Raw genomic sequence first — 9,468 nt, 5'->3', positions numbered from 1 at the left:
CCCCATAAGTATGTGTAGACACACAAGTTTGGCTTTGTCTACTTTTTGCAAGCAGAATACCTACTACGAACACCATAATGAGACACACCCTGATGCCCAAGTCAGGAGATGATAAGATGATAAGAGGTTATTCCATCAATATGATGCATCATTTAGACACCCACACCTGGTTGAGAGTGATGGACTTGATAGGTGAGACTATCATGAGGACTGATACGGATCAGAAGAGATCGTGTGGATATGCTCCATATATTCAGATGCTCGCCAATGCCAAGATTGGCAAGCATGCGTATCTACTTGATCGTTCCCACCTCACTTCAGCCCGAGTTTGAAGATAATGAAGTTGTGATGGACTCAATCCATCCCAGCTCAGCTACATCTCGAGAGGCAACAGAGGTAGCAGAGGTAGAGGCAGCTAGGAATGCTCTAGCTCCAGCTCCACAGCTTAGAACCAGAGATGAGAAGATGTCATTCCTAGTCAGCACCATCCAAGGGATGGAGAAAAAAAATTCTGAGACTTTGCTGAACCAGAAGAGTCTTGACAGGATTGTGGAAACAAAGTTCCATGACCTGGATGTTAAGGTGACGGAGTTGACTACCACTATTCAGCAGCTCCAGCATGAAGTTGATTCATTGCATATATCATGCTCGAGCAGTGATGATGAAGAGTCGCCTATTCCCACTACTACTCAGTTCAGCACCCAGTCTAGGTGAGTAGTTGTGCTAGTTCCGGAAGCAATACCAACTTCATCAGCTCAAGCATCAGCACCTTTAGCTTCATCCCCAGCTCCTTCACCTCAAGTGTCAACACTTGCAGCTCCAGGGACATCTGCAGAAGCCTTCGTAGACGCTCTCCTGTCCACTCTATCATCACCTACTGGAGGAGATCGAGCCCAGAGAGACGATAAGTTCTAGACCTTTGAACTTCTTGATAACTTATTGCCAAAGGGGGAAGTGTATAGATCAAATAGGGTTGAGAGAGAGAGAGAGCTTTGCTTTTTTATTTGCTCTCATTTGGTTTTTCAAAACATTTGATCTTCTTGATGACTTTATCTTTTGGGAGAAGTGCTAGATCATAAACTTTGATTGTTTGATGCTACCACGTTATTACCTTTGAGCTATCCACATGATGAGGATTCACTTTCTTGTTTGGTGCTATATGCATTACTATTCATTCATATTGTTTATGCGCACCGACAAGTTGTATGTGACATGGAAGAGTGACCCATGATCGTAATCTATTGTGCATTTGCATTCAAACGCAAATTCTTAAATAATGCACAAATTTAGGGGGAGCTCTTGTTTTTCACATACTTCTCAAAACATCGATACTAATCATTGATTATATCTTCTGTCGAAGCTTTGATCTATATGTTGTCATCAATTACCAAAAAGGGGAGATTGAAAGCATAATTGCTCCCTGAGGTGGTTTTGATAATTGATCACAACATATGCATCATTGGACTAATGATCTTATCCAAGTATATTTCAGAAAAGTTCAAATATGCATTGGCCATAGGATTGTGAGGAGAAACCCCTTGATGAAGGAAAGGAATAGGATTGGCTCAAGCTTCAAGCAAGAAGACTCTATATTTTACATTTGTGAGAAATCACTTTTGAGTCCATAGGAAAGCCAATACTATTAAAAGAGGGTGAGGTATTATGATGAATTGGTTGCTCAGGTGCTTAGACGTAACCACCAAAAATATTCACTCATTCTCCCACAAAATATATGTGTCCAAAGCCAAACTAGCAAAATCGGTGCCACCAACTTTTTCCACTCAACCCTACCGATTCTCCACAAGATAGATCCTATGCCAGACCCTACCATCTCGGTACCACCAACTTTCATATCGGTGCCACCGAGATCAGTGACCAACATTCTGTTGAGCAAATTCGAAGAATCGGAATTTCCGATATTGGAATCAGTCTCACCGAGATTTGGGAACTGCTCTAGGTCATCCTATCGCTACCATCGAGATTCATATATTGGTCTCACCGAGAATTCAAAAGTTGCCACATTTAGTGCAACTCGGTACCACCGAGATTCATTTCGGTGTCACCAAGTTGGGAAATAATGTTGTAACGGTTGGATATTGGGGATGCCTATATATACCCCTCCACGTCCTCTCATACATACAAGAAGCACTCAGAACACACTTACACTTTCCATATCCATTTTTATGAGAGAGAGCCACCTACTGATGTGTTGAGATCAAGAGATTCCAATCCAACCATTTGAAACTAGATCTCTAGCCTCCCCAAGTTGCTTTCCACAAAATCAATCTCTCGTGCCCATGCCAAATCTGTGGGAGAGTGTTTGAGTGTTGGGGAGACTGTCTTTTTAAGCACAAGAGCAAGGAGTTCATCGTTCTACCGCATCTATTAACTTTTGGAGGGTGGTGCCTCCTAGATTGGTTAGGTGTCGCTTGGGAGCCTCCTACTTCATGTTGTGAAGTTGAACCAATAAGTTTGTAAGGGAAAGCAGATCGCCTAGTTCGTGAATATCTACCGTGAGTGAGACTAGTCATGTGTGGATGTAAGCCATGGTGGAATAGACAAGGCCGCTTCTTCATACACCCTTGTGGGTGGAGCCCTACGTGGACTCTCGCAGCCGTTACCCTCCATGGATTGAAGTCTCCACTAACATAGACGTATGATAGAACCACCTATCAGAACCACGCCAAAAATTACGTGTCAACCTTTGCGTTTGATCTTCCTACCTTGCCCTCAATATTACATTTGCATTCTTTACTTTCCACTACTACACTCTTAGATATGCATGTGTGGGTGAACTTGACTAGTCATATTTGCTAAAACTGGCTCACAACTAAAATTGGGAAAAGGATAAGTTTTTATATTGTCAAGTAGTCTAATCACCCCCTCCCTCTAGACATACTTTGGATCCTACAAAGTCTCTGTCCTTGTCTGAGCCCATATGGAGGCCTTCTAGGTACCCTGTCAGAGGGGGAACCGGTCATGGAGGCCATCTTCATCAACCTTGTTGCCTCCCACATGATTTGTAAGTACTTCCTGCACGACCTATGGGTCCATAGCAATAGTTAGATGGCTCTATCTCTCTCTCTCTCTCTCGTTTGATCTTCAATACAATGGTTTCTTCGGAGACTTATACGATGTAATATTTGCGGTGCGTTTGATGGGATCCGATGAATTGCGAGTATATGTTTAGATTATTCACTGAAAGCAATTGATCCAATCTGAGATTTGTTAAATGTGATTTCACATAGCTATGTATGCTTTCCGATCTATAATTTGCTTTTGCCAAGTAGATGAGTATATCATGAGAGGGAGTGGTGCATAATAGTAGGTTCAATCTTGTGGTGTCCTCATTTTGTGACACGAGGAGTAGTGAGGCACGTATTTGTATTTTTGCTACCAAGGATAAGAAGACGGTGTCTGAACATATTATTTGGTATTACTTTTTCTACATTATGCCATCTTGCTTAAGGTGTTACTCTATTCGTATGAACTTAATTACCATAGATGCACGCAGGAATCGGTCGATTGGTGGAGTAATAGTAGTAGATGCAGGCATGAGTCAGTCTATTTGTCACGAACGTAATGCCTATATATTGATCATGCCATGAATAACGACATAATTATTTGCTCTTCTATCAATTGCCCAACAATAATTTGTGAACCCATTGCTACTATGCTCATGAGAGAGATGCATCCAGTGGATGTTATGGCCCGCAGGTGGATGGTGCTTGTGATATGAGTTGGGTTTTCCATGAAGAGTAACGGGTGATGTAGCACAATATAGGTAAGTATTTCCCTCAGTAGAGAACCAAGATTCATTGAACCAATAGGAGTAACAACCAACCCTCGTCTGGAGAAACTTCACACAAAAGAAACAAACACTTGCACCCAACGCGGGCGAGAGGGTTGTCAATCCCCTTGTCTCGTTATTTGCAAGCAAGTAAGTAGTGCGGTTGTAAGTTGCAAAGTGAAAAGTAAACAAAAAGTAAAAGAAGGCAGCGAGGAAATTTTAGCGTTTGTAAATTTATAAGGGAATAGACCCGGGGGCCATAGTGTTCCCTAGTGGCATCTCTCATGAAAGCAAGCATGCGATGGGTAAACAAATTATTGTTGGGCAATTGATAGAAAAGCGCATAGTCATGTGATATTCACAACAATGATCATGTGTATATAGGCATCACGTCCATAAGAAAATAGGTTGACTCCTGCATGCACCTATTAGTATTACTCCACCCATCGACCGTTATCCAGCATGCATCTAGAGTATTAAGTAAAACAGAGTAATGCTTGGAGAACGATGACATGATGTAGATAAAGAGAACTCAATTAATATGAATTAACCCCAACATTTTATCCTTACTCGCAACAATACAAATATGTGTCTTGTATCCTTCTGTCATTGGGATATAGAAACCCGTCAGATTGAACCCACACAATGCACCTCTCTCACTGACAAAAGATCATTCTACTTGGCCAAAGCAAATCAATAGACCAGAGAGAATTACGAAGCTATGATGATCATGCACATAAGAATCATATTTAGAATTCGGAGAAGAATCAAATATTTATCATGAATAATCTGAACATAAACCCACAATTCATCAGATCCCAACAAACGCGTCGCACAAAAGAATTACATCTGATAGATCAAAGCGAAGATGTGATGATCATTGTATTGAAGATCAAGAGAGAGAGATATCCATCTAGGTATGAACTACGGACCCATAGGTCTGTGGTGAAATACTCACACATCACCATGGGAACAGTGAGATTGATGTACAGGTCCTCCGTGATCGATTCCCCCTCTGGCAGGGCACCGAAAAAGGGCTCCAGGTGGCCTCACGGCGGAACAGAGACTTGCAGCAGTGGAAAAAGTGTTTCAGGGTGCTCCCTAGGGTGTTTGGGATTAATGTGAATTTATGGGACAAATAGGGAGGCGGCCCAGGGGAGCACGAGGCAACAGGGCGCGACCACACACATCCCCTGGACACGCCCAGTTGTGTGGTGCTCCTCTCATGAGGCTTTAGGACTCCTCCCGAAGCTTCCATGCCTTCTTTTGGTCTAGAAAAAATCACCAAAAAGTTTCATGGCAATAGGACTTTGTTTGGTACTATAAACCTCAAAAGCTGAAAACACGCAGAAAACAACAACTCGCACTAGGCACTTGGTCAATAGGTTAGTGCTAAAAGATAATATAAGTTGGTGCATAAATACCCAAAAATATCCAAGAATGATAATATAATAGCATGGAACAATAAAAAAAATAGATATGTTGGATACGTATCAGTGGAGTACCCACACATCATCATGGAGGCATCAAGGTTGATGTAGATGGCCTCCGTGATCGATTCCCCCTCCAATAGGGCACCGAAAAGGTCTACATATGGGATCACAACATAAGAGAGACTTGCGGCGGCGAAAAAAGTATATCTGGTGGCTCTCAAATGTTTTCGAAATATTTCATAATTTATAGAAGTGGAATTAGGTCAGGGGGCTTTGCGAGGGGCCTACAAGCCTGCTAGGCAAGCCCTACCCCCAGGGCATGCCCTGCATGCTTGTCGCCACCTCGTGTGGCATATGGCCTCCTACCAAAGCTTCGTGGGTCCAAAATCTTCCAGAAAAAATCACCAAAAGAGTTTTACCATGTTTGGACTCTATTTGGTATTTATTTTCTAGAAAAGTCAAAAACACGCAAAAAAGGAACTCGCACTCGGTCGGTAAATAGGTTAGTTCCCAAAAATTATATAAGTATCATATTATTGCATATAAAGCATCCAAGATTGATAATATAATAGCATGAAAGAAACAAAAATTATAGATACACTGGAAACATATCACCATCCCCAAGCTTAATTCTTGCTCGTCCTCGAGTAGGTAAATGATAGAAACATAATTTTTGATGTGGCATGCTACCCAATATGTAATATATTTTAGGTACGATCATTGAGAAACGATGAAAATTTGATATCAACATAATAATATCATGGAACATAAGAAGCAAAATTATTAATATTCATAATATGCGCTCTTAAATAATGTTATTCCCTACTCATTTTATCATATTAGCATGGCATGACCCCATCTTCACTGCATAAGTATAAATCATGAGCACCGCGGTGCCAAACCAAGAAACTAGATCGTACCTAGCATTTTCAACTCCACGCCATACATGAGCATGAACTATGGATATATCATATGGGTTGAATAGAGTATGGTGGTAAAGATCAAAGAAGTCAAAAGTGTAAGAAAGTCTCGCACCGACTAGGCGGACCAACGGGCTATGGAGATGCCAATCAATCAATATCAACGCGAGGAGTAGGGATTGCCATGCAACAGATGCACTAGAGATATAAGTGCATGAAAGCTCAAATGAGGCTAAGTGGGTGTGCATCCAACTTGCATGCTCATGAAGACCTTGGGCATTTGAGGAAGTCTGTCATTGGAATGTACGAGCCAAGTTCCATAACATAAAATTCCCACTACCATATGAAAGTGACAACTTGTCAGACTCTCTATATGAAGAACATGGTGCTACTCAAGCACAAGTGTGGTAAAAAATATAGTAGCTATTGCCCCTTCTCTCTTTTCTCTCATTTTTTCCATGGTGGGCTTTCTCTTTTTTCCTCCGCCCCCATCTTTTTTATTTTTTTATTTTTTTCATTTTTCATCCGGATTCTCATCCTGAATTGTGGGGAATCATAGTCTCCATCATCCTTTCCTCACTGGGACAATGCTCTAATAATGATGATCATCACACTTTTATTTACTTACAACTTGATAAAATAAACTATGCAGGATGAATCTATATGAATGCCTCTCACAATGTACCGGGATGTGCAATGATCTAGCATAACATGTAGATACTGATGAACAGTGGTTGTGCCAAAAATACTATGTCAACTATACGATCATGCAAAGCAATATGATGATGAACACACAAGTCATGTGACGGAATGGTGGAAGTTGCATGACATTATATCTCGAAATGGCTATGGAAATGCCATGATAGGTAGGTATGGTGGTTGTTTTGAGGAATATATAAGTTAGCTCATGTGTGATAGAGTGTATCATGTCACGGGGTTTGGGTTCACCCGCGAATGTTGCACCAACTCTCGAGGTGAGAATGGGCAATGCACAGTACCGAAGAGGCTACCAAGATGCGGAAACATGAGTGTACGTATATCCATGGATTCACACTAGTCATAAAGAACTCATATACTTATTGTAAAGCCTTATTATCTCTCTCAAAGCAAATTACTACCGCATGCTCGTAGGGAGGAGTATGGTAGGAGTTAACCACCGCGCGCCCCCCATTCAAACAACACAATAGGTGTCAATCAGACATAAGAATGCTGACATCTCATCAACATGCCATGACCAATATTTAGATGACAAGTAAATAACAAGCTTTAATACGATACTCTTACTAATCAATGATCACAAACCCATGTCCTTTCATATTATTACATCGATATAATTACCCCACACATCTCTCGTATGTGAGCCACGTGAAAGTTTTTATTATATCCTCCTTGAATACCTATCCTTTTTGGACTAGTCTTATAACACATACACATTACTGTTCCTATTCCTTTAGACTCTCAAAAATATTTAAGTGAAGCATGAGAGTATAATGTTTCTCTAAAATTTGACACCGCCGTGCTCTAACAAGATATAAGTGAAGCACTAGAGCATCTGCCTAGCTCAACAGATATAAGTGAAGCATATAGAGTATTCTAACAAACTATGATGAACATGTGTCCTTCTCAAAAAGTGCATCCAGCAAACAATGATTGTGGCAAACTAAAAGAAAAGAAAACTATAATACACAACGCTCCAAGCAAAACTCATATCATGTGATGAGTACAAATATAGTTCCAGGTGACATACTGATAGAATGGAGACAAAAGAGGATATGCCATTCGGGGCATCCCCAAGCTTAGATGCTTGGGTCTTCCTTGAATATTACCTTGGGGTGCCTTGGGAATCCCCATGCTTAGGGTCTTGTCACTCCTTATTCCTTCATCCATCATGGTCTCACCCAAAACTTAAAACTTTAGCACACAAAAGTCAATAGAAACCTCGTGAGATTCGTTAGTATAATAGGTAAATCATAAACTTTAGGTACTATTGTAAATTGATTCATATTTAATTATTTCATAAGTTATCGTATTCTAACTTCTCCATCACTTATACCTCACTATATAATCCATAGCATCATCAAAACAAGCAAACTATGCAAGGAAAAAACAGAATTTGTCTAAAACAGAACAATATGTAATATTCATAACCAAAATCATACTTCTGTACATCCGAAAATTCTGAAAAATTAGGAAAAACTTGAAAAATTGTATGTCAATACTGTGTAAATAATTTAGATCAAAAATACATTTGAGTAAAGTCAAAGAAATTCTGCAGTCGACGTAAAAGTTGTTGTTTTTGCACGGGATCAATTCTAATATCCTCCAAATCATCCTAAAGGCTTTACTTCACACAAACACTGCTTAAAAAATAAAAACACAATCATTACAATAGCAATAATCATGTAATCACACCAAAATATAAATTAAATGCAAAAATTTAAGATAACTATTGGGTTGGCTCCCAACTACGTTATTGTTTTATGCCCCTAGCTAGGCATAATGCATAGTATCAAGTGTTATAATCCTAAGGGCAATCCACTTTTCTCATCTCAAATTCCGTCCTTTCAGACGCAAGCTTTCTAAGTATAGAAAAAGTAGTTGAAGGGGCTACATTTCACAACACAAGGATCCATGAGATAAATTTCACGAGGAAGAGGCTTCTCCTTAGGCCCCTTATAGGTAATAGATAGTTCATCATTTTCTAAGTCCCTATAGAGGTACTTGATTGATTCTTTCTCAAGTACAAGATGTAAGCCAAGATTTATTATAAAAAATTGAACATTGTGTTTGGAAGTTTTATCAACTAATACACTGGGTGGGACCTATTTCCTAAGATTCTCATCATAAGCAGCATAATTTGTTGATCTTATTTTCCTTATCTCTTCTTGGTCATAGAGAATTCCTTCTATAGGTTGGCATTCACCATTAATTCTATAGCAAAGAAATATTTCCCAATCTTCCTTTATGATATAGCTGAACTCGTGGACAAGAAATATGGTAGCTGGGCGTTTAGTTGAAGGATCACAAATATTCAAAAATTCTAGAAACAACCATTGTATACGGGGATGCATGTGCACAAATTGTCTCTCCGGTTCAACTATAAGCAATGATATAGCATCCGCATAGTTGGTGGTACTAGTAATAATGGATCCTCCTATCAAGGGCAACGAGCCAGCACAAGTGAAAAAAATCTTGAGTCACACTTTCCCCAATAACATTACCACTGCCTATAAGAAATTTCTTTGTATGCATAATAGTGGGTTCCTCTTTAGACGGGTAGTCATCGACAAGATTATCAAGTTTTTCTTTGTCTAATTCATCAAAT

Source organism: Hordeum vulgare, chromosome 3H (genome assembly GCF_904849725.1).
Source record: "Hordeum vulgare subsp. vulgare chromosome 3H, MorexV3_pseudomolecules_assembly, whole genome shotgun sequence".
In the NCBI taxonomy this organism is placed as follows: Eukaryota; Viridiplantae; Streptophyta; class Magnoliopsida; order Poales; family Poaceae; genus Hordeum; species Hordeum vulgare.
The sequence above is the reverse complement of the archived record's forward strand: the minus strand, read 5'-3'. Positions refer to the sequence as shown.